Source organism: Diadema setosum, chromosome 16 (assembly GCF_964275005.1).
Source record: "Diadema setosum chromosome 16, eeDiaSeto1, whole genome shotgun sequence".
Lineage (NCBI taxonomy): Eukaryota > Metazoa > Echinodermata > Echinoidea > Diadematoida > Diadematidae > Diadema > Diadema setosum.
This window is the reverse complement of record NC_092700.1, coordinates 9,138,101-9,144,252: the sequence shown is the minus strand read 5'-3', so window position 1 is coordinate 9,144,252 and position 6,152 is coordinate 9,138,101. Positions and strand designations below refer to the sequence as shown.

At 36.9% G+C, this 6,152-nt stretch overlaps 1 long non-coding RNA gene across 1 annotated transcript; it reads left to right on the top strand.

Annotated features, from left to right (window-relative positions):
- The first annotated feature begins 1,956 nt into the window (after nt 1-1,956).
- On the top strand, nt 1,957-3,939 carry LOC140240028 (uncharacterized). The gene is made up of 3 exons (XR_011902011.1): nt 1,957-2,045; nt 3,037-3,061; nt 3,783-3,939. It is a non-coding gene; the product is annotated as an uncharacterized lncRNA (long non-coding RNA).
- The last annotated feature ends 2,213 nt before the right edge of the window (nt 3,940-6,152 follow it).

Here is a 6,152-nt window from a genome sequence, read left to right as displayed (position 1 = left end):
TAAATAACTAAATTGTTCTTGAGTATACCTTTATCTGGTAGACCTACTTGGTGTGTTACTGCCATTTGAAATTGTTACTATTATTATTATTATTATCATCATCATCATCATTTAATGAATGGTTATCTTGTGATGTTATTTCAACAAATAAAACACGAATGACACGATGATTTTAATTGCAAAACATACAAACACTCTTGCAACACACACACGCACACGCTTACACATGCTTGCACACACAATTATGCATAGCACACACACACACACATATATATATGTATATATATATATATATATATATACTCCTAGATGGGTCATTTGGAAGACATTTCCATTTGTTTTATATGCAAACTTTAAAATACATGTTCAATGGCAATTTACGAAATGGAGACACGAAAATTGTCTCCTTAATGACCAGTTGTCTCCCTAATGAAGACACTTCCCCCCAATATGTCTCACTAAGGTGCCAACTAGGGATATATATAAACATATATATTATGTTTGTGTGTGTTCGTGTGAATGTGTATGTAAAAGTACAGAAATGATCTCCTTCGGTTTCTATTTTCCAAACACATGGATAACATGTGAAATGCTGACACTTTAATAATTATCTATTGGTCGTATGTTTAATACCTTACTGTTCCACTGAAAAAAAAAAACAACCCACACACATCATAGTATCAAAAATGTATGTATACGTGTGGGTGCGGGTGTATGTGTGCGTGTGTGTGTGTGTGTGTGTGTGTGTGTGTAAAATATCAATGTGACTATATGAAGATCTGTTTCTCTTCCAAAAGGTCTAGAAGACTGAGTAAAGTAATTGATTGTATGAGGGACTGATGGAATAATCTTTTTCTTCTTCTTCTTCTTCTTCTTCTTCTTCTTCTTCTTCTTCTTCTTCTTCTTCTTCTTCAGGAGTCCGGAAAGAAAGATGGTGGCTTGGGTAAGTCAAAATCAATATGAATACATATATCCACACTTGTAAGATTTTGAAAACGAATTTATGTTTAACCTAACCAACACATATTTTGTATTGTGTCGAGCTGTTAAATTTTCTCCTAAAAGAACATAATATTAATATATTATACAATGTAATGTGAAATTGTAAATACAAATTTGAATCTGAATTGAAAAACCAGCTCATGGCTAGACCAGAGCACTTCTTGTCTTGAATGCGTGTTTGGTACGACATGTACGATGTCTTGATCAGGTACAAATGATTGTATAGGGATATTCTTCCCTGAGGACCCAACAATTTAGTACCATGTAGCTTACTCAATCGACATATTCTACATGTTCCATGTGACATAATTCCAGTACTGAAATTCAGAAATAAAGGCAGGATTTTGTGGAATTGGTGTGATTTTTGTGTCCACACGGGCAAAAATTTCGAAATTTGGATCGCGATGTAAATCTCGAGATTTGTATCCCGCTAATTCGCGCAGATGTGAATCCAGCTCACGTCGTCAGCTGCTGACCTAATAGTTATTTTTGGACAGACTTCTAGCACGAAGTAAACACGAAGAGTAGACAAAAGAAAAACATTAAACACCTTCCAATATGTACCGTCCGTTTCTGACACCAATATTGGATTTTGTTGCACAAAGTAGGTAAGGTCTTCGAGCTCTTAACAACAACAACAACAACAAAACAATATAACCTCTGTTATCGAATCTTGTCAGGAGCTTTTATATCCATGATCAAAATATTTATTTTTCCAGTCGTATCAGGGTTGATGTCATTTTCTGCAGATACAGGATTATGTTTACATTAATTAATGGAACTATATGCATGTATATTATGAGAGAGATTGTCCTGTATGTTCTATGTTTTCGATATTCTCAGGAATTTCAGTAATCATTTTCTTTGATTGACAGCACATAGTGGCAAAGGGGTACTCTCGATGATATACGTCGTGGTGGCTATTGCCATATTCGCTGCCATCGTGCTCGTGGTCGTCATTGTCTGCTGTGACCGTTATAGAAAACAGAAGTGGAGTTGTTTCACGACAGATTGTTTAAGGTGGCTTGGGCTGGAGAGATTCGGTAAGATGAGCTCTGGCGAACGTTGAATGAAATAATTATGATAATTTGTTGCTGGTGGTGGTGATGGTGGAGGTGGTGATGTTGGTTGTGTGTATGTTTGTGTGCGTTAACTCCTGTAAAATCGGATGTACTGCCGATCAGTATTTTGTTGTTAAGAGTATTATCACAAGGAAAATATCTACAAAATGCCTTGTGTTTAACATCATACACAAATAATATAATAGAAATGTGTGTGTGTGTGTGTGTGTGTGGGAGTATTATAGACTACTTGAGAAATATTGGTTGTTGTTTTTGTGTGGGAGGGGTATGGAATAAAGGTAGGATTATAGGGAATACGGGGAGAAAAGGCGGATGTTACGGTGGGGCGTACATAGCGGCAGATTAGTCAATTAATCATAAGGAATGATAGATTTCTGTGTGTGTTATAGGGGATGGGAAGTTGGGGATCTTTTATGCAAAAGATTCCATTCATTTGTTTCTTGTGAACTCTTATTGAGTGGAGATATTATACGCTTTGTGCATTTGAAAAACTGGTACATTTGTTTTTGAACATTAAGTGAACAATTTGAGTGTTGCCCTTGACATGAAGTATTTGTGCATAATATGTCTATTTGTCCATTCAAGTAGAATGATTTAAGTGTATACTTCTTATCATGAAATATTATGTTTCGTCCATTTATTTTGTTTATTCAAACATTCAAGAGGAATGTAAAGCAACGAATGAAATCAAAATAAAGGAAAAAATGTTGAACGATTAACGTCGTCAGGACCACCATCTTAGAATTTCACGTGAAATAGCGCGAAAACTGCTTGATCACAATGACAGGGTTAAGTCAATTTTTATACTGACTAGCTAAAAGTTAGTTTTTGCAATTTTGGCATTTCCATCTACTTCCTGTTCCTTCATGATGCCGCTATATACAGGTTCAGCTATATAATACTAAAATTAATATCAGGTAACGATTTACATTTCCGTATTTTCTACATACAGATCCTATACCAGGTGACCCAGTCGGGTGAGACTTATTGTTCTACTCTTAACCAGGATTAAATTCTAAGCGTTGGTAGAACTGTGCACTTTTCGTTTATACCAATGAAAATATGCAACTTAACCAGATAATCAATGTTGATCATTATTATAATAGTTATGCATTTACGTCAAGTAATTAATATGAACCACCAAGTTATACCATGAAGGGATGCCACAGCCCTTTCGAGCAATCACATCTCGAATAGTGTGGTCATTTTCATTGTTTTGTCAAACAGCTCGTTTGCCGTGAACTCCCCGTCACTTTAAGTTTATGTTGGCCACTTTTGTCACAGTTGAAAACAAAACCGACCGACTTCTTGTTTTTTTTTTCCTTTTCATAATTGTGAACGAATATCGAGTTTTTTCGTAATTGGAATGGTGGAGAGATGGTCAAAATCTTGAATACATGTAGTTTGATGCTTTACTCATGTTACTAGCTCAATTTACGACAAAGTCGTTTTACCATGGTGGTAAAAAAACAACAACAACAACGACAACAGCAGCAACAACTATATGCAGCAACAACTATATGCTGACCTACCTTATTTCTGTGGAAGGGTAGCTATACATCAATACCAAAAAAAAAAAAAAGAAGAAATGAATCGCGACATCTAGATTACTGAATGAGATAAAAGATACCGGGTTTCGAGAAACAGAAATTTATTCCTTAAACACTGACACACGGTATGAAAATTTGAACCATACAGAGTACCGCCCCGGACTCCCGAACTGACACCCGCGGGTCTGCCAGAACACGGGCATATGCTACCTCCTCCCAAACCCGTCGAGCAGGTAGCTGTCGAACCGGAGCAGGTTGTACCACAGGAAGTTCAGCCGCTTGGAGCCAGGCCCACTGACACGATCAGCGCAAAAATGGGACGCACATGTGACGATACAGAAGAGCAACCTCTTGTAACTCAGCCATCGATGGATAACACAGATGGCACAGATTCAGCAAAAAATACTCAGCATCCCGATATAAACATTGATTCGCGAGTCCACGGAAAGGAGCCGTTACACATCGTTATCAAAGCAGAGACGGTAAATGTCACTCACGCCGAAACTTTGGTAATGGGGAATGTTCATCATCACAACGAATCTGATGGAAACCCCCCGGTGCGATCGACAGACAGAACTGAAGAGACGTAAAACTAAACGTTGATGAACGTGCTGAATATAGCCTAATTATCTAAGATGGATTATCTGCAATTATGAATATCAGTATACTGATTGAGTGCATCATGTATATGTATTCATTTAACATGGTGAACCTTATACAGAGCATGCCCAGGGGAGCATGATCGTTACCGACGTATCATGACTATCGATATTCAAGTTCAACTCAAAACTGCAATTAAAAGTATACCATCTCTTTCCCCTGTGGTTTAGAACTTCGCTGATCCTTACTTTAAAGTTTCAAAATCATAAATGCTTACACAAGGCCCATTAATGAGAGCTATTTTACTACAAATGAGAAGCAAGAACAATCAGCTTAACTTTCCATTTGGGACCGTCATAATGGCAGGATGAACAGTGCGTGAAGTAAAGATAAATTTTTGGAGACTTTTCCGTGAACCTGGCAAATTGTTCCCTCATATACACTATAAACTCATTGCATTCTTTCAGAGAACATAATAAAAGGAATACATGGCGTTAAAAAAATGATGCAGATTTGCATGTGTGACTTGCTGCATTCAATTATTTGTTAAATTTCTTGAACTACAAGGGTTGGAATTCTTTGTTGATTTTCCCTTTTCAGTACAGGCTGAGAGAGCACTCTTTATCGTGGGACTCCAAGATTATGCATAAAGTCATACAAGTTTTCTTTTGCATGAATCCTGCTTTTGATAATTATTGTTGCCGCCAAAACAGTAATACATTTGTATTGTCATGAGATTAACACAATTCATGGAGTTTTGTTAGTTGTACAGTGTATTTGGTACTGTTTTTCGCAGTCTCGATTTTACAGTGCATCTGATAGTATGATACCTCTTTCAGAAATCTGCTACAACTTGTCAGAAGAAAAATCTACGGAGGCAGATACATTTATATATGTCGCATGTTGGCAAACTTGCGAAATAACCATCCATGTCTCTCTTGCTTCAGTTTATGTTTGCAATATTTTTCTCTAAAATGTCTCTGTTTCCTCACCATTTCAGCTATAATAATCATTTAACCGAACTTGCTGTAGATGCAATTGTATCATACCCACCACTCCTCTCTCCTCGACACACCTGTCCCGTGTTGTTTAGAGGACAAGTTCACCTTCATTAACATAAGAATTGAGAGAATGTAGCAATATTAGTAGAACACATCATTGAAAGTTTGAGAAAAATCGAACAATCCGTTCAAAAGTTATGAATTTTTGACGTTTTTGTGCAGTCATCGCTGGATGAGAAGACTACTGCAGTGTATGATGTCACATGCGTACAACAATATAAGGAAAAATAGAGAATTTCACAAAATTTCATCTTTTGATAAAAGTACACATTCCCTTGACTCGTGTGTATACTGACATATGTTATGGGTAATACTATTCCCATTGCCTTTAAAAAGAGGCAAGTCAAGTGCTCTTTTATTATGCGAAAAAAGTGAAAATATGTTGAATTTTCTTTACATTTTCTTTACACTGTTGTACTCGTATGACATCACGAGCCTTAGTAGTCTCCTCATCCAGAGGTTCTAACACAAAAGTTCTCAAAATTCATAACTTTTGCATCGATTGTCCAATTTTCCTAAAACTTTCACTGATGTATTCTACTAATATTGCTGCATTCTCTCAATCCGTGTGTTAATGGAGGTGAACTTGTCGGGCTTGAATGGAGTTTTCTGTGTCTTTGTCCGTGTCTGTGTGTGTGTGTTTGTTTGTTTGTTTGTTTGTGTGCGCGCGCGTGTGTGAGTGTGTGTGATATCTTGACTTGCACACTTCCTCTTATCTCCTCTGAATCGGTATGCCTTTACTTGCACATCTTCCTCTTATCTCCTCTGAATCGGTATGCCTATTCGTTTATTTGGATATTGAATCGGTATGCCTATTCGTTTATTTGGATATAATATGCACGAATGCAAAGACCTTT